Source organism: Mobula hypostoma, chromosome 3 (genome assembly GCF_963921235.1).
Source record: "Mobula hypostoma chromosome 3, sMobHyp1.1, whole genome shotgun sequence".
In the NCBI taxonomy this organism is placed as follows: Eukaryota; Metazoa; Chordata; class Chondrichthyes; order Myliobatiformes; family Myliobatidae; genus Mobula; species Mobula hypostoma.
In genome coordinates, this window is record NC_086099.1 from 159,201,025 (window position 1) to 159,226,046 (window position 25,022).

Genomic DNA, 25,022 nt, shown 5'->3' on the forward strand with positions numbered 1-25,022 from the left:
ACCAGCTATAATAATCTCTGCTCATTGCCCGAAGATGTGCAGAGATTACATAATTGCTGATCAACAACACATGCAATAAAAGAAAAAAAATTATTCTTGTCTTCATTACCCTTCACTACATGAGAATATGAATCCGTAGGTACTTATCAGCAGAAACCAAAGCGAATGTCTTGTCAAGAGAGGTACCCAAGAAAGGGGGTGAATGCAAGTGGGTCAAAGCTAAATCAGGTAAAGAAAAGAAGTAGCATGCCAGTGTACAGAGGTTTTTATAGAGAAACTGACAGTGCATCTGCCAGATTATTTCACTTAGTCTGTATGCAAGGGAGCATCCAGGAGTAGTGGGCTGCATGAAATTAGGCTTGATTTGGTCCTTTCTGGACCATTTTATATATACCTTCATTGACAAAATGAATGTGCATCTTCACAGAAAAGTACACCCCATATATATTCACATTGAAAGTTTTTTTCTGTCATTAATTGTGATACTTTATAACTTCATTTCACTCAGTCATTTCCATCATAAGGGATTCCAGAACATTACAATAGAAGGAAAAATTTCTTAAATTGAATGCAATTGAATGATTTTCTATTTATTTATTAAGACACAGTGTACCACAGGTCCTTCTGGCACTTTCAGCCATGCTGTATAGCAACCGTCAGTTTAACCCTAACCTAATAACTGGGCAATTTACAATGAACCAGCGTGGATAACTTCACTCACCTCATACTGAACTGATTCCACAATGTTCAAAGTATTATTATTTACTTATTTATTTAAAAAAAAAATTCTCAACTCAGTCTGGTAAAACCCGAGGTACAGGCACAACCAAGTACATTCATTTCTCAATTGCTAGGAACTTTCAGACTATTCTAGTAGTGTTTAGTGTTGTGGCTTTCTATAGATTTACATAACTATTGCTGTGTAAGATTCATTGTTTAACGCTACGGTGTAGTGACTTTGGGATGATACCAGTTATAGATATTACCACCGGAATAATATTTACCCTGTTCATGTTCCACAGTCTTTCTATTTCCTCTTTTAATTCAGCATATTTCTGGTGTTTTTTTAACTTATTGATTTCTGTTTATTAATGTGTGCTTGGAATGACTATGTCTATTAAGTAAGTTGTTCTTGTTTGCTTATCCAGTATTATTATATCTGGACAGTTAGTACGGGTCGTCATATCTGTAATAATAGATTTGTCGTAGAATAATTTGTAAGACCTTGAATCTAAAACTGGATCAGGCTCATATTTATAGGAAGGTATGGTGCCTTATATGAGTTTGTATTTTAAATCTAGATCTTGATGAATGATGTTTGATTGTGCCTGTGTAAGTAATCAGGCTGAGTTAAATTGCTGCAGGATCCTGTAATGGGTTAGATTGTTTCTGGTTTTTCTAGGCATTCTGCATCTATCATCTTAAATTTGGTGGTCTTTCATTATGAATTTTTGATAAATTTTGTGTTAACCTCCTGGTCCTATATTGCCACACTGAACCCCTCTGTTTCTGGGTTATTTATTATTTTTATTATTATTTATATTTATACAGAATTTCTTCCTTTGCTCATTAGCTGTATGGTAATCTTTGTGTTTAGCTTTTCATTGATTCCATTGTAATCCTTTGTTCTACTGTGAATGCCTGCAAGAAAATGATTCTTAGGGTGGTACATATGGTGACACACAGCAAACACACTTCGATAATAAATTTACTCTGACCTTTCAAGAAGGTAGCTGTATCACCTGTTAGTATTCATGCATAAATGTAGTATTTTCAATGCATGTGTTGATAACAAAAGACTTACAATGATGATGAAATTAATAATATTACAATTATATTGGCACTGCTGCAGATTCACTATTATGCATTTGAATGTTATTTTAGGGTTAGCACTTGATATTACAGTAAATATTGATAGTATTACTGATCATCGCCTGAAATAAGGGGATTAGGTTCAGGGAAGGTTTGTTCTAGTGTGGTAAGAACAAGGTGTTAGAGTTGGGCTGTCAGCTTTTTGAAAAACAGCAATTGACTCAAGAACTCTGCTCATTTCTGGGTGGGAAAATGTCATGAATATACCTTTCCAATAACATTTTATATGTTTAACTGTAGAGTTTATGCAGATATCTTATTAAGTTTAGGATTACATAGAGATGATTATTAACAGTGCACAGCATGGGCATGTTTCAGACTATACTTTCAGTTTATTGAAAATGACCCAGGAGATAAATGAAAGGGATAATGAAATTAATTCATTCTCAAGGATGAAATTAATGTCTATTTTAATGGAATTATAAAATAATACTAATACATATACTATTTATTTTGCTGTAAAGTTCTTGTTCTTTTCTTATATAGATTTAATCAGTCAACAATAAAATATTTTATAAATAATGCAATTATAGTCTTGCTGGAATCAGGTGCAGTTATGATTCACACCACAACCTATTTTCGTGCTTAATAGCCAGCAAAGTAATAGTCTGAGAAGTCCACTGAGAGTTTCTGCTTTTTCAATATGGAGGATGTATTGTTACTACAATGTGACACACAGCAATTCCCAAGCCCAAAATCTCTAAGCACAGATTGGAAATTGACTAAGTGCTGGTGATGCTTATTTACTCACTGCCCATTATGCAGCTGGTGCTTAGGACAGCAATAAAGGTCTTGCATCCCTGTCTGTTCTTGGCCTATACCGTCGCACACAGATACAGATGGATTTTTCATTGCTGTTTCTGTAACGATTTGTTTTGACCAGTCAGCGTTGTTAACCCTGAGCTGAACCCCTGAACGTTAGAGGACTTGTGGACCACTCTTAGTCATTGATCGTGTCAGAGGCTTTTTCCCAGGGCTGAAATGGCTAGCACGAGAGGGCACAGTTTTAAGGTGCTTGGAAGTAGGTACAGAGGGGATGTCAGGGTAAGTTGTTTTTTTTTCACACAGAAAGTGGTGAGTGTGTGGAATGGGCTGCCGGCGACTGTGGTGGAGGCGGATACAATAGGGTCCTTTATGAGGCTCCTGGATAGGTACATGGAGCTTAGAAAAATAGAGGGCTATGGGTCACCGTAATTCATTTCTAAAGTAAGTACATGTTCAGCACAGCATTGTGGGCTAAAGGTCCTGTATTGTGCTGTAGGTTTTCTATGTTTCAACATTTAGTGTGTCCTCTACCCTTTGACCTGCTTGGCATGGGTGTACCTACCAAGAGCCAAAGCACAAGACCCTGACTCCAGCCAATGTAGCTCTCTGGGGCATTGAGTCACGCAAGTCTCCAAACCCTGCAACAAGTTTGTGGTCCTCTTGGAGGTAAGTGCTACTAAAACAGTATAAATTGTAGGCACTAGGGCTCCCCTCGCTTGTCCAGTTTATTAGAGAATAGATGCACAGAACAGTATTATCCGGGATGGAGGGACAAGGAACCAAAATAGATTCATTAACTAATTTGGTGACATTCTGGATTATTTGAAAAAAACAATAAGTATTTCTTAGATGGACATTTTATTTCTTTTAAATTTCTATTACTTAGTCCAACCCACTTCCACTTTACACTTCCTGTCATGTATAACTTTTTATGCATTTTCTTATATTTTGTAAGTTGTCGACGAACTAACACTATATAAGAAACTGTATTTTTTTTAGAAAGCCGGAATATTGTTTTGCATTAACTGCAACCTCAGTCTTAGTACTAAAGAGTAGTAAAATAAAACACATCATCTGTGAGTGTTCTATTTGAAGGCAAACAAAATTAGCCTTTCACATTTCAATTGGTGGTACTATTTTCTAAGTTTAAATCTAGGCTTTAAGATGTGTTTCTATATCTGTTGAGGATGCCAATCCTAAGTTATAGCCAAAAGCCTGAAATATATTCCAAATTAATTGCACAATATAGGTTCAGACCACATTTTAGCGCAACTTCTGTGTTTCACTCCTCTTTTTTAAAAAAAAAGTCCTGAAGTAACATCAAATATCATTCCTCACAAACCTTATTCATTTATTTCATTCTTTTACAGAATGTTCTATTCTAGCTCTGACGACATTCTTAAGGAACTATTCAATATTTTTTTTCTTGCTCATCGATCTGAAGTAGCCCATAATGTTCTTGACCTTTCCTTTTCAAATAATTAATCTTTTTTTTCTGTAAGCAACAAATGGCATCTGCTTCCTTCACTGTTACAGATAATTTTTTCTAGAATTTAACAGCTACATGCATAAAATGATCTTTCTGATTCTTTTGCCAATCATCTTACATTTTTATCCTCTGGTTGCCAACCTTATGCAGTAGAAATAATTTCTGAGTACTTACGCTAAAATAAAAAGCATCATAATTGTTATGTTTGTTCTCATAAAGACAAACTTTCCATGAGTAAACACTAGAACATTTTATTTACAGAATGGCTTCAGCTGACACTGAACGCGTGTGATTAGCTCACCAACATCATTTCCAGTTCCGGGTAAATCGCCTGCATTGCTCTCTGAGAACCAAAGTTCTTTATTATATACACACATTATAACACATCTTCCACCTTTAAAGAAAAACAAATATGATAATATGTCCTCATAAACCTACAAGGAAGAATAATCCTTCCTAACAAAGATATCTACATTAACTCAATGGTCATGAGCAAATACAGTCCCTTATTCACTCAACAACTTGCAGTTAGTATCTGAGTTGGTTTGATGATCCATAGATGGATTGCTTTCATTTGCTGCATTAGTATTAGTGCCTTTTTGAGAAGTCTGATCAACATATTCATTTCTTTCACATTCTTCTGCCAAGATCCAATCTATTTGTCTCTGTTCTTATTCTTGGTGTGTGATCACAATATGCTCTGTAATGGAGCCCTGGACTGCATCCGTGTGATGAGTGAGTCTTTTCATGTTTAAACTGATTCTGTATCATTTCACAGTGCTCTCTCTGTTGTCTGTGTAATATAGATAGCAATTCCTCCTGTTGTTTTGTGTTGAACTGTTGCTGTTGTTCTGACTGTGGCGTGGTCTCCCCATCTTCCTTTTTTACTTTTTCTCTTCAACTTCGGAGAGGATCGCGGAAATATTTTTGATTTCCAGTCTTTAACTGGAAGTTGATGGGAGGCAGATTTTGAACCATAACTGCATGGTGTGGAAGCAAGACAAGTGACTTCTTCATCATGAGCACTCTGTCCTGCACTGGCATCCTGAAGCTTGCGCTGATGTAGCTGGTAAAGGTGTCTATGGAAGGGGAGTTCTTGTGCTTCTCTGGCATTAGTACTAGGTGGTCATCTTTGATCTGTGAAGCCACTATGAAACTCTTTTCACCAATTTCAGCTTTTCACATGCACTCAGGCCTAATATTGGCTGTACCCTCTTATCTATAAAGAGTAGCTGTGCTTTTAGCTGCTGCCACTTGTGCTTCAAGCCTTTTACTGGAATGTTCTCTTCAGTGTAACTGTCATTTTTTTTAATATCACTGGGTAAATCTTGCTCCTTACTTTGAGAGTTTAGTAATCATTCATGAATAACAGATTCATCTAGGCTCCAGTGTCAGGCTTGAATGAAATTATTGTCTCATTCACAGTCACTGGAACAATCCATTCTGCTTTGCCAGCACCAGCAGTCTATAATCCACAAACACTTCCCCCATTTCCTCAGCAACTGTGTACACCATTGTCTTAGCCCCAGCTTTGCAGCACTTGGCACATTTATTCTTCTTTCCACAATTATTGCAGAACCTTCCATAAGCAAGACACGTCTTTGGAATATGTTTACCTGCACATTTGCTGCATTTGCTGTTTGAGCCTACCTCTTTACTTTGCTGTAGCTTTGAAAAATGCTTTGTGTGCTGTCCCTCTGCTTTCATTGCATGCACTGTTGTGCTTCCTTCTGCAGCTCCTTAGTTTGTGCTTGGATGGTCTCTGCTACTCTGCCCATATTCACAGCTTTTTCCAGCGTCTAATCTTTTTCATGGAGCAATCTTTCTCTGAGCCCATTGTCTGGGATTCCACAAACTATTTTGACTCTAACTAGTGAGTCTCTTAAATCTCAAAACTCACTCAGAGTGTGAAGCTACTGGTCAGGGTTGCACAGATGCAACAAGAGTCTTCGCGCGCAGGTCCGACAAAGCACCTGAAAAAGCGCCAGATTTTTTGAAGGGAGTCATTGATTGGAGTGCTGCGCAGACACAACAGGAGCATTCCCATGCAGGTCCACCAAAGAGCTTGAAAAAGCAACAAGTTTTTGACGGCAGTGGTTGGTTGGAGTATTGTGCAGATGCAACAGGAGTGTTCCGTGCAGGTCCGACAATGGTTTTCAACAGGAAACCCAGTCTCTATGAAGGAACGGAGCAGTTATCATGGGAGCAGTCACCATCACAGTAGTCTGAGGCAGAGTAGTAAGGCTCAACAGCAAGAACAACCAGAGGCAAGGTAAGTAGGCAAGTTCATTCTTTATTTCTTACTTAAATCTTAAGAAAATAGGGTGGGGGGAATGATTACAGAGCCAGTGTTCTGTTCTGGGAGTCAGATGTGGGATTTCCAGGAGACTCCCAGCCTCCCCGATAGCCACATCTACACCAGGTGCATTGAGATATGGCTCCTTAGAGACCGTGTTAGGGGACTGGAGCTGCAGCTCAATGATATTCGGCTTGTTAGGGAAAGTGAGGTAGTGATAGACAGGAGCTACAGGGAGGTAGTCACCCCAAGGCTACAGGAAACAAATAAATGGGTGACTGTTAGGAGAAGGACGGGGAACGTCAGATAGCGGAGAGTACCACTGTGGCTGTTCCCCTCAACAATATGTATTCCATTTTGAGTATTGCTGGAGGGGTGGGGGGAATGACCTATCTGGGGGAAGCAACAGTGGCCATGCCTCTGGCACTGAGTCTGGCCCTGTGGCTCATAAGGGGAGGAAATTGAAGAGGATGGCAGCAGTAATAGGGGACTCTATAGTCAGAGAACAGATCAGCAAATCTGTGAACATGAAAAGGAAACATGAATGGTAGATTGCCTCCCAGGTGTCAGGGTCAAAGATGTTTCTGAAAAGGGAGGGTGAGTGGCCAGAATTTGTGGTACATATTGGCACCAATGACATAGGAAGAAAAAGGGAGGAGGTCCTGAAAAAAGAATATTGGGAGTTAGGAAGGAAGCTGAGAAGCAGGACCTCAAGGGTAGTAATCTTGGGATTGCTGCCTGTGCCACGCAACAGTGAAGATAGAAATAGAATGAGGTGGCAGATAAATGCATCGCTGAAGAATTGGAGAAGGGGGCAGGGATTCAGATTTCTGAATTTCTGGGACCTCTTCAGGGGAAGGTAGGATGTGTACAAAAGGTATTGGGTACACTTGAATGCAAGGGGGACCAATATTCTTGCAGGCAGATTTACTAGAGCTGTTGGGAGTGGTTTAAACTAATATAGCAGGGGGATGGGAACCAGGATAATAGAGCTGAGGATGAGCCAGCAGGTTGACAAGTAGATGATGGATGTAACGTGAATGTAAGAAAGGACAACCAATGATTGGGTACAAATGCAGACAGGGCAAAGAGTTAAATTGTACCACAGAGGCAAAATTCAAAAAGGAGAAGAATGCAGCACTGAAGCTGCTGTATTTAAATCTGCATAGAGTTCAGAATAAGGTGGATGAACTTGTGGCACAATTAGAAATTGGTTGGTATGACATTGTGGGCATCACTGAGTCGTGGTTGAAAGAAAGCCATAGCTGGAAGCTTAACATCAAAGAATATAATTTGTATCGAAAGGACAGGCAGGGAGGCAGAGGCTATGGTATGGCTCTGTTGGTAAGAGATGGAATTACATCTTTACAAAGAGGTGACATAGAGTCAGAGAACGTTGTATATTTGTGGGTGGAGATAAGAAATTGCAAGGCTGAAAAAAACATTATGGGAACATTATATGGGCCTCCAGATCTTAGCCAAGATGTGGGGTTTCCAGCAAAGGGAGCTGGAAAAGGCATGTATTAAGAGTAATGACACAATTATAATGGGGGACTTCAATATGCGAGGGGATTGGGAAAATCAGATTGGTGTTGGATTGCAAGAGAAGGAATTTGTTGAATGCTTACGAGATAACTTTTTAGAGCAGCTTGTGCTTGAGCCTACTTGAGGAAAGACTTAGATTGGGTGTTGTGTAATAACCCATATCTTATTAGGGAGCTTAATGTAAAGGCACCCTTGGGAGGCAGTAATCATAACATGATTTAATTTATACTGCAATTTGAGAGGGAGAAGGATAAGTCAGATGTATCAGTATCAAAGGGAATTACAGAGGCAGAGAGAGGAGCTTGCCCAGGTGGATTAGAGGAAGATATTGGCAGGGATGACGGCAGAGCAGAGATGGCTGAAGTTTCAGGAAATAGTTCGCAAGGCACAGGATAGATGAGTCCCACAGAGGAAGAAGCTCTCAAATGGCAAGGGTAGGCAACTGTGGCTGATAAAGTAAGTTATGGTTTCTGTAAATGGAAATTTCGCCTGACAAATCTGTTAGAGTACTCCAAGGAAGTAACAAGCAAGGTGGACAAAAGTGAGGCAGCGAATTCCATTTATTTGGATTTTCAGAAGGCGTTTGCTAACATGCCACACATGAGGCTGCTTACAAGATATGGTGTTCCAGGAAAGATTCTGGCATGGATAGTGGAATGGTTGACAGGAGGGAGGCAGCAGGTATGAATAAAGAGGGCCTTTACTGGTTGGCTGGCGGTGACTAGTGCTATTCCTCACAGGTCAGTATTCGGACTGCTATTTTTCACATTGTTTGTCAATGATTTGGATAATGGAATTGATGAGTTTGTGGCAAAGTTTGTGGATGATAAGAAGATAGGTAAAGGGGTAGGAAGTGCTGAGGAAGCAACATGATTGCAGCAGGACTTAGACGTATTGGAAGAATGGGCAAAAAAGTGGCAGATGGCATACAGTGTTGGCAAATGTACGATAATGTATTTTGGCAGAAGGAACATTAGTGCGGATCATTATCTAAATGGCGAGAAGGTTCAAACATCAGAGGTCCAGAGGATCTTAGGAATCCACATGCAAGACTCTCCGAAGTTTAGTTGACAGGTTGAGTCTATGGTGAAGAAGGAAAATGCAATGCTGGCATTTATTTCAAGGGGAACAGAATATAAAAGCAGGAAGATAATTCTGAACCTTTATAAGACACTAATCAGGTTGCATTTGGAGCATTGTCAATAGTTTTGGGCCCCATATCTCAGAAAGGACATGTGTTCATTGGAGAGAGTCCAGAGGCAGTTCACGAAGATGACTCGCAGAACAAGGGGGTTAACATATGAGGAATGTTTGGCAGCTTTGGCCCTGTACTCACTGGAATTCAGAAAAATGCCGGGGGACCTCATTAAAACCTACTGAATATTGAAAGGACTAGATAGGGTGGATGTGGAGAGGATGTTTCCTGTAGTGGGGTATCCAGATCTAGAGGGCACAGAGTCAAAATTAAGGAGTGACCTTGTAGAACAGAGGAAAAGAGGAATTCTTTTAGCCAGTAAGTAGTGAATCTGTGGAATGTTCTGCCACAGAGTGCAGTGGAGGCCAAGTCCCTGGGCATATTTAAGGTGTAAGATGATCATTTCCTGATCAGCCAGGGCATCAAAGGACACTGCGAGAAGGCCGATGTATAGAATTGAGCGGGATCTGGGATCAGCTACGACTGAATAGCGGAGGAGACCCAATATGGGCTGAATAGACTAATTCTGCTCCTATGTCTTATGGTCTTATGATCTAAAGTTAACACTTTGTTTCTGGTCACAGGAAAATAACCTACATCTCCCAAATGTCATGTTTTTACTTGGGACAAAATACTCCTCAACTTTTGTCACCAGTGTCCAATTTGAAGTCTGTCTCAACAGTTTGAAAGCTGTTATAGATGTCCAAAGCATCTTTGCCAATTACATGTAGAAAAATAGGCGTTCTCAATTTTTCATCAGCCCCCTCCTGCTCCACTAGCCACTAAATATACATTGAATCGCTGTTTGAAGCATTTCTATTTATCAGTTTAATTGCTGGTAAACTGCATAGGTGTTGGAGGATTTAGCTTATCCATGACAAGAACTCTCACTCACACCAGAATCTCTCTTGGTGAATTCTGGAACAACATGGTCACTCACCTCACTGGCCAGCTTTTCTCCATCACTTGCATCTCTTTCTAAGCCATGTACGGTATTCACTTACCTTCCATGTTTAATCCTCATGCTGACTTAGGACACCTTGTTATGTTTGTTCTTAGTAAAGACAAACTTTGCATGGGTAAACGCTAGAACATTTTATTTACAGAATGGCTTCAGCTCAACACTGAGCATGTGGGACCAGCTCACCAACGTCATTTCCAGTTACAGGTGAACCACCTGCATTGCCTATTGGTAAATTAAGTTCTTTATTGTGTACACTCATAATAACACAATAATCATGAATACCTGCATTAAATCTCTGGTCCAAGATAATTAATGCAAGCTTTTCTTATCTCTCCACATTACTGGTGTTTCATCATTGTTTGAACTGATAAGTTTGCTCTGCATCCTTTTCTTACTTGGACAATTCCAAAATTTGACCCAAAGCCTCCAATAATTCATTATATAAGCTCTGAATTCAGCTCTTCTCTGAATTTACTCCATCTCCACTAGACCCTTCTTCCCTCACAAGCCAAAATTATTTATTTATTTATTTATTTTATTTCGAAATATACTTTATTCAAAAATAAAATTATATACAATAAACCATTCAATGAATCTCAATCTTTTACATACGTTTCCCTTACGGTCTCTACATATCCATACTTTGGTCACCCACGTGGCAATCTGTTGGTTCACCTTACCACACCACTGTTGAGGGGTATACTCCCCACCACCTGACCCCTCCCACTCCTGCAGGAAAAGAAACCTAAACCATGGTCCTTCCCCACCGGGCCCTTGCGGTGGCTGCACCAGGTTTCAATGCGTCCCTCAGCACGTACTCCTGCAGCCGAGAATGTGCCAGTCGGCAGCATTCTCCCACGGACATCTCCATGTACTGGTAGATCATCAAGTTTCGGGCCAACCAAACAGCGTCTTTCACTCAGTTGATGATCTGCCAGCAGCACTGGACGTTGGTCTCCGTGTGCGTCCCCGGGAACAGCCCATAGATCAGAGAGTCCTCTGTTACGCAGCTGCTGGGGATGAAAAGTGACACTAGCCTGTCCTTCCTCTTCCACACCCTCTCTGCGAACTGACAGTGTGCAAAGAGGTGGGTCGCAGACTCCTCCTCACTGCAGTCCTCCCGTGGGCAGCGGGGTGTGGAGACGACGTTCCGGGCATATGGGAGGGATCTGACAGGGAGGGCCCCTCTCACCGCCAGCCAGGCGAGGTCTTGGTGCCTGTTGCTGAGATCTGGCGATGAGGCATTGTGCCAAATGAACTGGATGGTCTGCTCAGGGTACCATCCCACTGTGTCCATCACGTCCTTCTCCTGCAGTGCTTGCAGGACATTACGTGCCGACAACTGCCTGATGGCCCTGTGGTCAAAGGCGTTCTCCTGGAAGAACTTTTCTACAAAGGACAGGTATGGCAGCAACGACCAGCTGACTAGGGCATTGCGCGGTAGTGGGGCCAGACCCATCCTTCGTAGCCAGGGCGACAGGTAGAACCTGAGCACATAGTGGTACTTGGTGCCCACATACCCGGGTTCTACACACAACCTGATGCAGCCACACATGAAGCTGTCCATCAGGATGAGGGCGACATTGGGGACGTTCTTGCCCGCATTGTCCTGGGACTTGTGCACGATGGTCCGTCTGACCCTCACAAGCCAAAATATCCCAAGGTCACTCCTATGCTGTCTGCTTCAAAGATGAAACAAGCAGCCTAGCAACCAGCAGTAAATATGTATGCAAACACATTAAAAACAGGGTAAGTGAAGATCTTCCAATGTTTCTTTCAAATATTTGTTAATTACAAAAATAAACAACTCTGTTTAGGTATTATGTTGTCATTGTTAGATCTAAAATAATTTTATTGGGCCATGCTTACAAAAGCCTACTATTGTGTGTAAAATAGAAAGGGTAATTACTTTAATAAGGCAAAATGTGTGGACATGATTATAATTAGCTGCTGGATTCAATCATAACCTCTTGTTTATTTATCATGCGAGAATGCAAAGATAAGCAATTTTTGTGGGAAACGATTCAAGCATTTCAAATGAAGTGTTTCTGTTTTTGTTTTGCATGAGCTCTGCCAGATCAAGGTTATTAGCTGTTTCACAAAATGTACTAAGTTGAAACTTTCCAAGTTGTTCTCTGTGTTGTTAATGTTATCAGGCAGATGGAAGTTGCTGTTACTTAAGTAGAGTTATAGGAGGGGAAAAGGACAAGACTGAACTATCCAGCTATAAATATAAAAACAGCGAAGTAAACAATGGTATTGTTTCATAAAACACACATAAAAGTTGCTGGTGAACGCAGCAGGCCAGGCAGCATCTCTAGGAAGAGGTGCAGTCGACGTTTCAGGCCGAGACCCTTCGTCAGGACTAACTGAAGGACTAACTGTCTTCCTTCAGTTAGTCCTGACGAAGGGTCTCAGCCTGAAACGTCGACTGCACCTCTTCCTAGAGATGCTGCCTGGCCTGCTGTGTTCACCAGCAACTTTTATGTGTGTTGCTTGAATTTCCAGCATCTGCAGAATTCCTGTTGTTTGTTGTTGTTTGTGTTGTTTCATAAATTATTTTGCTTTCAGAGCTTTAACTCATTTATAAATAGCTTAAATAAATGCTGAGAAAAATAGCCAATTAAATTTATTAGGTTGAAAATCAAATAATAAAAATTGGTAAAGTAATATAACACTACTACAAATGGTGAGCATTTTATCTTGGATCAGATCTGACCAGAGTAAAATTATGAAAAAGAAAATTCTGAAGTATTATTGCTGTGGTGGAAGTGACTGCTGGAGAGTACAGAGGCACACACCAGTTATGAAAGAGCATGATAATCGGATTCATAGATTTAGGAAACTGACCGTTAATAGAAAAAATGAACTGGCTCAATAACTCTGTCAGGTATTATGCAAGGCAGCAGGGCAAGTAAAATACAAACCTTGCAGAATAAATCAGATTAGTCTGTGTAAGACACTACACCATCTGGTCGAAAAGGATCAGCAGAACCTACAGATTAATCATAATGCAATTTCAACATGAATGAAGACCACCTCTACTTCTATGCTGCAATGACCATCCATGTTTTCTCAGGGACTTCTCAAGTGTTAACTGCTATCATGTTTTCCTCCTTAAGGAAAGAACTAAAATTAAAACTTATTATCACACAGATATATTATTTCAATGAGTATCAGTAGGAGTAAAATGATTTCCTTTTTCTTCTCTCTCTGGGATATTAAGACAGTAAAATATAGGAACAGTATTAGTCTATTTGGCCCATCAAGTCTGCTCATCTATTCAATCATGGCTGATTTTCTCAAACCCATTCCTCTGCCTTCTGCCAATAATGCTTAACTGCCTTAACAATCAAAAAATATCAATCTCTGCCTCAGTTACATCGAAGAACTAGGACTTCATTACTCTCTAGAACAACAAATTCCACACATTCACTACCTTCTGGCTGAGGAAAGTCCTTCTCATCCCTTTATTCTGGGGCTGTGACCTTGGATCCTAAATTCTTCAATTAATGGAAACATCCTATCCATTTCTACTCTATCCAGGCCTTTTATTTTTAGATAATATTGACAGAAACAATTCCATTCTCAAGAAAATAGGAGCATAAGTAGGCCACACAGCCCCTCAAGCACATCCGCAACGAAGTATGATCATAGCTGACCGGCTGCAGGCTACTTTTCTTCGTCTATACCAGTCCAACATGGTGCTTAATTCTTTTTGACTTAACTAAGTACCAAAGGTCATTGATTTATTCATATGTAAATATGTATTGTTTAATAATAATCTCATGGTTATGGTCCTCTGGAAATGACTGATCATAATATGATTCAATTTTATATTACATTGGAGAGTGATGTGGCCAAATCTGAATCTATGTTCTCGAATTTGAACTATGGCAATTACAATGACATGAAGAGTAGCCTGGTGAAATAAATTTGAAGCTATAACAGTATTCAAAAAATGGCAAAAAAATTTGTTCCCAGATATGTAGTATTAAGGCATAGGGAAAAGCTCTTTGGCCCGACTTATCCAAGCTGACCATGGTGACCACCAAGCTAGTCCTGCTTGCTCACATTTGACCCACATCCTTCTAAACCTCACCTATATATTTACTTAAATGGCGTTTACATGTTGTTCCTGTACTTGCCTCAACAACTTATTCTGGCAGTTCATTCCATATATACATTATCTTCTGAGTGAAGAGGTTCCAAGTCCCTTTTAAATCATTCACCTCTCATCTTAAACCATGTCCTCTAGTTTTTAAACCCCCTTCCTGGGGAATATAAACAAATACATGTGTTTGCCCTTTTATATACACCTCATGATTTCATACACTTCAATAAGGTCACCCTTCAATTTATTGTCCAAGGAGTAATGTGCCTGCCTGCCAAACCTCTCATTATAACTCAGGCTCTCGAGAGCTGACAGCATTTGTGTAAATCTTCTCTTCACTCTTTCCAGTTTAATGATGTTTTTCTTACAGCAAGGTGAGCAGATCTGTATAAGATTAAAGTTATTAAACATAGCTTCAAAATGTATCTCCCACCAATGCACAACTAGCCTCGTTCATTGCATCTTGTAATATACCCCAAAGAGACAACGATCAAGACCGCTCAGGGTTTGGACATAATATTTAATTGTTGCACAATTTCCTCACATGCTTATCACAACTGAAGTTATCATGGGAAAATAATCAAAACATATTGCAAGACGTAAATATATGTACCTCCTTCTGCCTTGCAGGACAAGGGGCTACAACATCACTGCAGGTGTCAGAAGGTATGTCTAAACTCCATTTGCTCATACTCTGCAGGAGAAATCATTGGCAATTAGTGAAGCAGCTTTCACAAGTTGTGGAAAGGTGACTCTGGAGTTAACTATATGCACATTTCTTCTTCCCACAATACACTTTCCCTCAATCCTGTATGTTTTCTAATCTATAAACAACTGATCTGCAAAATTCTGGGTTTAAGCTCACTTAACCCACATCTCTCCACTTTTCTCATCTTTGCCTTGCTACTTTTCATTTTGCTTTTGGTTCACATAGTTACAAATTCTCACTTGACCATATAGACAGCAGAACAACGAGAGTAACGATGCATGGCGCCTGGAATCCATCCTTTCCACCATTGATGTGGTAGCTATCTCCATTTCAAAAGCTGTATCCCCAACTATCATGAGGCTTCTTATTGATGGTGGCTCACATCTGCTGGAACACAGCAGGAGTCTGCCAATGCATGTGGTCTGTTATGTGTGTTCTGCAGAGCGAGAGCAATTTCCCTTCTTTCCATCTGATCACCAAGGCCGTCAGTGTGCAAGCTCCTACTCTACGTTGCACTCACATCCAGGAAGGATTCATCCACTTACTGCAGCCATCATTATTTTATTATTGCAGGCTAGTTTCAGGCAAGCACAGAGTAAGAGTTGCATTCTCTCCCAAAGTTGCTTCTGTTGTTTTAGGTTAAACCAATCAATTGAACTATTAGTATTATCAAGATGCAGAGGTCATAGTTAGTAGCTCGAATTACTTCTACATGTAGCCTAGACTTGGTCAAATGAGCACGTTTATTGCAGATTCAATCCTAACAATCATAACGTAGTGTTTATTTTGATCTTGACAATGTCCTCACTGTTTTGTGGTGGATGTCTGAATTAGGATTGATAGGCAACCCCGGCTAAGATACCCCAGTGTAGATTTAGCACAGGCTCTGCTGGATAGCAGCTGCGTTTTCTTTTCTCTGTGATGGGAGCAGATGGGATACCATCGTTAGGCTCATTGCGTTTGCTCCACCATTTCACCATGGCTGATCCAATTTTCCCCTCAGCACAATCTCCTGCCTTCCCCCCATATCCCTTCATGCCCTGACCAATCAAGAACATGTCAATCTCTGACTTAAATGTACATAAAGACTTGGTTTCGATAGCTCCCAGTGGTAAAGAATTCTACAGATTCACCAATCTCTGGCTAAAGAAATTCATCCTCATCTCTATTCTAAAAGGACACCCTTCCATTCAGAGGCTGTGTCCTCTAGTCTTAGACTCTCCCACCATAGGAAACTTCCTCTCCACATCCACTCTATCACAGCCTTTCACCATTTGCTAGGTTTTTATGAGGTTAATTTTCATTCTTCTGAATTATAGTGAATACAGGCTCCGAGCCATCAAATGCTCATCATACAACAAGTCGTTCAATCCTGGACATCACTTTTATGAACCCGCTTTGAATTCTCTCCAGTTTCAGCATATCTTTTCTAGTTAAGGGTAAAAAAATTGCTGACGATCCTCTATGTGATGTCTCACCAGTGCTTTATAAATTCTCAACATTACAACCTCGCCTTACATTCTATTCCTCTTGAATTGAATGTTAATATCACATTTACCTTCCTCACCACAGAAGAGTCCAGTAAATTACATTTCGGGAATTTTGCACAAGGACTCCCAAGTCTCTTTGCACCTCAGTATTTTATCTCCATTTAGAAAATAGTCAACCCTTTCATTTCTTCTACTGAAGTCCATGACCACACACTTCCCAGCTTAGAATGTACAACATAGAAAATTTACAGCATAATTCAGGCTCTTCAGCCCACAATACTTTGCTGAACATGTACTTACTTTAGAAATTACCCAGGGTTACCCATAGCCCTCTACTTTTCTAAGCTCCATATATCTATCTATGAATATCTTAAAAGAAAGCATGTTATTCCATCTGGCATTTCTTTGCCCATTCTCCTAATCTGTCTAAGTCCTTGTGAAGCCTCTATACTTCCTCAAAACTACCTACCCCTCCATCAATCTTCATATTATCTGCAAATTTTGTAACAAAGCCATCAATTCATCCAAATCATTGACATATAGCATAAAAAGAATTGGTCTCAAAACAGATCCTTGTGGAACACCACTGATCTCTAGCAGCAAACCAGAAAAGGTTTCCTTTATTCCCACTCTTTTGCCTTCTGCCAAGCAGCCATTGCTTTATCCATGCTAGAAAATTTCCTGTAATACCATGTGCTCGTCGCTTATTAAGCAGTCTCATGTGTGGTATCTTGTCAAATACCTTCTGAAAATCAAAGTTCACAACATCAACTGATTCTCCATTGTCTATCCTGCTTCTTAATTTCTTCAAAGAATTCCAACGGACTTCTCAGGCATGATTTTTGTTTGAGGAAAAGATGCAGTCTATGGCCTATTTTACGATGTGCCTCTAAGTACCTTGAGATCTCCTCCTTACTAACTGACTTCAACAGCTTCCCAACCACTGAGGTCAGACTAACGGGCCTATAATTTCCTTTCTTTTGCCTCTCTTCCTTCTTGAAGAGTTGAGTGACATTTGCCATTTACCAGTTTTCTAGATCCATTCCAGAATCTAGTGATTTTTGGAAGATGATTACCAATGCCTTAACGATCTCTTTAGCCACCTCCTTCAGAACCCTGGGGAGTACACCATTAGGTCCAGGTGACTTGTCTACCTTCAGACTTTTCATTTCCCAAGAACCTTCTCTCTAGTAATGGCAACTTCCCACACTTCATGATCCCTGACACCTGGAACTTCAACCATATTGCTAGTGTCTTCCACAGTGAAGACTGATGCAAAATATGTATTAAGTTCACCCTTATTTCCTTGTCCCCCATTACTACTGTCCATAATAATTTTCCACCAGTGCTATATCCACTCTCACTTCTCTGTTACACTTTATGCATCTAAAGAAACTTGTGGTATCCTCTTTAGTATTATTGGCTAGCTTACTTTTGTTCTCCATCTTTACCATCTTATTAAGTTTTTTAGTTGCCTTCTGTTGGTATTTGAAAGCATCCCAATCCTTTAACTTCCCATTAATTTTTGCTCTATTATATGCCCTCTCTTTGGCGTATATGTTGGCCTTGACTTCTCTTGTTAGCCACGGTTGTGTCATTTTTCTTTAGAATATTTCTTCCTCTTTGGGATGTATATATATATATCCATCCTATGCCTTCGAAATTGCTTCCAGAAATTCCTGCCATTGCTGATCTGCCATCATCCCTGCCAGTGTTCTTTTCCAATCAACGCTGGCCAGCTTCTTTGTCATGCCTCTGTAATTCCTTTTTCTCCACTGTAATACTGATACATTTGACTTTAGCATCTCCTTCTTAAACTTCAGGGTGAAGTCAATCATATTATGATCACTTGCCACAAAGGGTTCTTTTACTCTTATTCTAATCAATTCTGGTTCATTGCAGAAAATCCAATCCAGAACAACTGATCCTCTAGTGGGGTCAATCATGTGCTGCTTCAGAAAGCTATCTCAGAGGCATTCTAGAAATTCTCCCTCCTGGACCAACCTAAGTTTCCCAATCTACTTGTATATTGAGATCCCCCTGACTATTATAACATAGCCCACTGGTATGCATTTTCTATCTCCCATTGTAATTTGTGGTCCACATCCTTACTACTGTTTGGGTGCGTGTATACAACTCCCATCAGGGTCTTTTTACCGTTGCATTTCCTTAGATCTATCCACAATGATTTAATATCTTCCAATCCTATGTTACCTCTTTCTGATGATTTGATTTCATTTTTTACCAACAGAGCAATATTGCCCCCTCTGCCTTCCTGTCTGTCCTTTTAATACAATGTGTATCCTTGGACATTAAGCTCCCAGCTATAATCTTCTTTCACCCATGATTCAGTGATGCCTACAACATTGTATCTACCAATCTGCAACTGTAGTACAAGTTCATCTATCTTGTTCTACATATTGCATGCTTCAAATGCAACACCTTCAGTCCTGTATTCACCCTTTATGTCGCAACTCATCCTGTTGACTGCAATTTTTCCTTATCAGCAGTCTCTCCTCACTACACATTGTCTCTGTTTGTTTTACCAACATCTGCCTCCACAACCTCTCCACTAAATTTTCTGGCACTCTGATTCCCAGCCCCCTGCAACTCTAGTTGAAACCCTACTGTGCAGCATTAACAACCCTTCCCACTAGAATAATAGTCCCCCTCCAATTCATGTGCAAACCTTCCCTTCAGTACAGATCCCACCTTCCCTGGAAGAGAGCCCAATGATCCAAGAACCCTATCCCTTCCGTCCTACACCAACTCCTTAGCCACATATTGAACTGTATAATAAGATGTAGGACAAAGGAGCAGAAGTTGGCCATTTGGCCCATCGAGTCTACTCCGCCATTTTATCATGAGCTGATCCATTCTCCCATTTAGTCCCACTCCCTCGCCTTCTCACCATAACCTTTGATGCCCTGGCTACTCAGATATCTGTCAATCTCTGCCTTAAATACACCCAATGACTTGGCCTCCACTGCCGCCCGTGGCAACAAATTCCATAGATTCACCACCCTCTGGCTAAAAAAATTTCTTTGCATTTTTGTTCTGAATGGGTGCCCTTCAATCCTTAAGTCATGCCTTCTCGTACTAGACTCCCCCATCATGGGAAACAACTTTGCTACATCCACTCGGTCCATGCTTTTCAACATTCAAAATGTTTCTATGAAGTCTCCCCTCATTCTTCTAAACTCCAAGGAATACAGTCCAAGAGTGGACAAACATTCCTTATATGTTAATCCTCTCATTCCCAGTATCATTATAGTGAATCTTCTCTGTACCCTCTCCAATGTCAGCACATCCTTTCTTAAATAAGGAGACCAAAACTGCCCACAGTACAAGTGAGGTCTCACCAGTGCCTTATAGAGCCTCAACATCACATCCCTGCTCCTATACTCTATTCCTCTAGAAATGAATGCCAACATTGCATTCACCTTCTTCACCACCGACTCAACCTGGAGGTTAACCTTAAGGGTATCCTGTACGAGGACTCCCAAGTCCCGCTGCATCTCAGAACTTTGAATTCTCTCCCCATTTAAATAATAGTCTGCCCGTTTATTTCTTCTGCCAAGGTGCATAACCATACACTTTCCAACATTGTATTTCATTTGCCACTTCTTTGCCCATTCTACCAATCTATCCAAGTCTCTCTGCAGACTCTCCGTTTCCTCAGCACTACCGGCCCCTCCACCTATCTCTGTGTCATCAGCAAACTTAGCCACAAAGCAATCTATTCCATAATCCAAATCATTGATGTACAATGTAAAAAGAAGCGGCCCCAACACGGACCCCTGTGGAACACCACTGGTAACCAGCAGCCAACCAGAACAGGATCCCTTTATTCCCACTCTCTGTTTCCTGCCAATCAGCCAATGCTCTATCCACGTATGTAACTTCCCCATAGTTCCATGGGCTCTTACCTTGTTAAGTAGCCTCATGTGTGGCACCTTGTCAAAGGCTTATCTTCTTAATTCTGGCCTCACTAGCACGTGGCAGGGGTAGCAATCCTGAGATCACAACCCTAGAGATCCTGCCCTTTAACTTAGCACTTAATTTCCTAAACACCTTATGCAGAACCCCATCACTCATCCTACCCATGTCATTGGTATCTACATGGACCACAACCTCTGGCTGTTCACCTTCTCACTTCAGAGTGCTGAGGACTTAATCCAAGATGTCCCAGCTTCTGGCACCCAGAAGGTAACATAACACCTGGAAATCTCATTCTCGTCCCACAAAACCTCCTGTCCATCCTCTATCATCACAGCATGTCTCTTCTCTCCCTTCCCTTCTGAGTCACAGAGTGTCAAAGACCCAACCACTGTGATTTTCCTCTGTTAGGACATCCATCCACCCACCCACCCCAAGAGTATCCAAAGTAATATACCTGTTGATGAGGGGGACGGCCACATGGGGTACTCTGCACTGGCTCCTTAACTCTTTTTCCCTTGCTGACCGTAACCCAGTGTCCTGTGTCCTCCAACCTTGTATATTTTATTCCTTTTATACATTCTTCGTTTTGTGAGAATCTAGCTGCATTTCATGCTAGTTTTTGTTGCTTAAAGCAGTCCACACCTCTTAGAGAAGGTGTATTAAAGCTTCAGCAGGTGTGATATGGTCATTGATTATAGCTTGCTAAATATTGCCACACCCAAAATGCAACCTTTTCAACATACAGTTTAGTTTATATACAGTATTTCCCCACCTACTAGTCTTTTCTTATTTTCTACCAGCTTCAGCTTTGTGGTTGCAAAAATATTCTATGATATATGTATACCCTATTTACCCCTTTCCTTGTAGTTATGATCAAAACTACATGTCCAGTGCAGGTCGAGCAAAAACTCAACACTTGGATATACCATCTTTCATATGAAGTAGCTTTTCCCTCAAGTGTATGTAAAGGATCTTGTATCACTACTTTGATGAAAGGATGGTGAATCCCCGGTGTCCTAAGCAACAAGTATCTACACTAACCTGTCATTGTACAGGGCAACTGATAATTATTACGTTGCAGTTTGTGGAAACTAGTTACTGCTTCATCTATATTTCAACACTGAATACAAGTCAAAAGGTAATTAATTGGATATGAGACACTTTATAACAAACCTGAGGCTGAGAAAATGTGACATAAAAACAAGTTTCCTTTCTACTAGCTGGCTGTTTCATTTTTTCCACAATGTGTGAACTGTTTGACTTGTGAAGGCTTCTTGAATACAATGCCAAACACACTGCTAGTGAATCTGCAGTCTTTGTGATTTTCTATTGCTGATTAAATCACTGCCACTTCTCTTCTAGGAATATTCACACTAAAGAAATTTTGCTCCTTTCTCCAACAGGATTTCTGATTTCCACTTTAATTTTGACATTAACTCTGTTTTTCTCTCTCCTTACCTGGTGAGTTTTGCTGCACCTTTTGTTGCATTTCACACTTTACTTTGCAAAGGAAAAAATAACTATTAGAAAACCTCATTATTTCTATTTATTTTAAGTATTTTTCCGAAAATTAAAACTATTTCAAAGCATTCATGTTTTTACTTAATTTATAAGGGTAATGCAGTTGTTTGTTAATCTGTGCTTTCTAAACACTGCAGCAGCCACTTGTAAAATTAAACAGATGTAAGTAAACTCCCAACTGATATTGCTCTGTTTAGTTTCTCATCATAACTGGGAATCAGTCTTCATTTCTTGAAATATAGATGGAAAGCAGTAATGAGTTTGAGGTTAAAAAGAAGTATTGCCTGTAACATAAATTTGCTAACAAGCTTTCTATATAGCATAGAGACTCTGACTGTAAGAAGTAAGATGCTAGCTCATTACACCTGTCTTATTGGTTCTCAAGGTGTAGTATATGACAATGGGTTGTTTAATTAAGCTTGTTTCAAACAGACCAGCTGACTCCTAAATTGCTTAGTTCAAGGAAGCTTGTAGACCAGATGGATAATATCATTCATTGTATCAATAAATAATGTGTTTATAGTTGAAAGTTTTATGTACTCAGGGAAGTTAGCATAGCAGCATTAATTGGGTAGCCTGAGAACTGTCTCTCTAAGATACCTTTGGACCTTTTGTGTTAAAAGCGTACCTGCAGAACTATTATTTGTGTGTGAAGTCACCCAAGTGGAAGTAACAATAGTAATGTAGAGAGCAGCTCAGCTTATTAGGAATGGGGTAAGGAACATCAAGAAACTTAGAAGAAACACAGGGTGAACAAGAATCCATTCTTCTGATTTTGATTTCTGCGGTAGACAATTCGTTGTCTGCAACTTGTTGGTATATTTTTTAGTTTATAGGAATTGTACCTGTGCTTTGGAAATCTTTCGTCCTTTGTGCCTTAAAAATGCTTCATGGTTTTGAATTGTTTTGGGTTTTAGAAATGGTTTGTGATTTGGAATTGTTTAAGTTAGAAAACCTCTCTGAGTTTTAAATCTGTTTTGAGAATGTTGTCTGGATTTAAACATGTATCACTGAAAATAAATGAACTGTATTTTAAACTACTTTGTTAGCTGGAAGTATCTCTTCCTTGGTAGAGAGGGGGGACTCACCACTCGAATAGTGGGTATTGGCAGCTAAACTCTCCATGGGGAATAAACAGGGAAGTGTACTAGTCTTTCAAGATTGGGTAGTTCCAGTATAATCTTCCTTAAGTGAGAGTACTTGTGACTATTTATATTCAATAGAGCTTAAGGTTTTCATTTGAGTTTTTAACTTCACGGTCAGCAAACCTGATACCATCACACACCCACAAAATTCCATTTGCCAGCATTACAGTGCGTATAAAAAGTATTCACCCCCAACCCCCTGGAAGTTTTCATGTGTATTGTTTTACAACATTGAATCACAGTGGATTTAACTTGGCTTTGTTGACATGATCAACAGAAGGAGACTCTTTTGTGTCAAAATGAAAACAGATCTCTACAAAGTGATCTAAATTCATTACAAATATAAAACACAAAATAATTGATTGCATAAATATTCACTGTCTTTATGTCAGTATTTAGTAGATGCTCCTTTGGCAGCAATTACAGACTTGAGTCTGTGTGGATGGGTTTATATCAGCTTTGCACATCTGGGGAATAAACAGGGAAGTGTACTAGTCTTTGAAGATTGAGTAGTTGCAGTATAATCTTGTTTTAGTGAGAGTACTTGTGGCTATTTATATTCAATAGACGTTTAGGTTTTCATTTGAGTTTTTAACTTCACGGTCAGCAAACCTGGTACCATCACACACAGACAAAATCCCATTTGGCAGTATTACAGTGTCTATAAAATGTATTACCTCACCTCTTTGGAAGCTTTCATGTTTTATTTTTTTACAATATTGAATCACTATAGATTTAATCTGGCTTTTTTGACACTGATCAACAGAAAACGACTCTTTCATGTCAAAATGAAAACAGATCTCTACAAGGTAATCTCACTGAATTACAAATATAGAAAATAAAACAATTGATTACATAAGTATTCACTCCTTTTAATATAACACACCAAATCATCACTGGTGCAGCCAACTGGTCTTAGAAGGCACATAATTAGATAAATGGAGATTTGTTTTTGGAGACCTCTGTGCATTCAAGGTGTTTCAATAAATTGTGATAAAAAATACACCTGTATCTGGAAGCTCCAACTGCTGGTGATTCAGTATCCTGGCAAAAACTACACCATGAAGACAAAAGAACACTCCAAGCAACTCCAGAAAAAGGTTATTGAAAAGCACAATTCAGGAGGTGCATACAAGAAAATTTCCAAGTCTCTGGACATCCTTTGGAGTACAGTTAAGTCACTCATCAAGAAATCGAAAGAATATGGCACAGCTATAAATCTGCCTACAGCAGGCCATCCTCAAAAACTGAGAGACTATACAAGAAGGGGACTAGTGAGGGAGGCCACCAAGAGACCTATGACAACTCTGGAGGAGTTACAAACTTTGGTGGCTGAGATGGGAGAGACTGCACATACAACTGTTGCCTGGGTGCTTCACCAGTCACAGCTTTATGTGAGTGTAGCAAAGAGAAAGCCACTGTTGAAAAAATCTCACATGAAATCTTGGCATGTGAGAGTCTCCAAATCAGCTAGAAGGTGGTTCTATGTCTGATGAAACCAAAATTGAGCGTTTTGGCCATCAGACTAAATCCTATGTTTGGCATAAGCCAAACACCTCACAACATCAAAAAAAAACACCGTCCCTACTCTGAAACATGGTGGTGGCTGCATCTTGCTATGGGGATGCTTCACTGCAGCAGGCCCTGGAAGGCTTGTAAAGGTAGAGGGTAAAATAAATGCAGCAATATACGGGGAAATCCTAGAGGAAAACTTGATGCAGTTTGCAAGAGAACTGTGACTTGGGAGAAGATTCGTTTTCGAGCAAGACAATGACCCCAAGCATAAAGCCAAAGCTGCACAGGAATGGCTTAAAAACAACAAAGTTAATGTCCTGGAGTGGCCAGGTCAGAGTCCAGACCTCAATCCAATTGAGAATTTGTGGCTGGACCTGAAAAGAATGGGGAAAAATTGCAGTGTCCAGATGTGCAAAGTTGATAGAGACATATCCACACAGACTCAAGGCTGTAATTGCTA

At 40.0% G+C, this 25,022-nt stretch overlaps 1 protein-coding gene across 5 annotated transcripts in view; it reads right to left on the reverse strand.

The window, feature by feature from the left end:
* LOC134344352 (adenylate cyclase type 1-like) overlaps positions 1-25,022 on the reverse strand; it is a 279,148-nt gene that overhangs the window by 113,250 nt on the left and 140,876 nt on the right. The gene's annotated exons all lie outside the window — the stretch shown is intronic.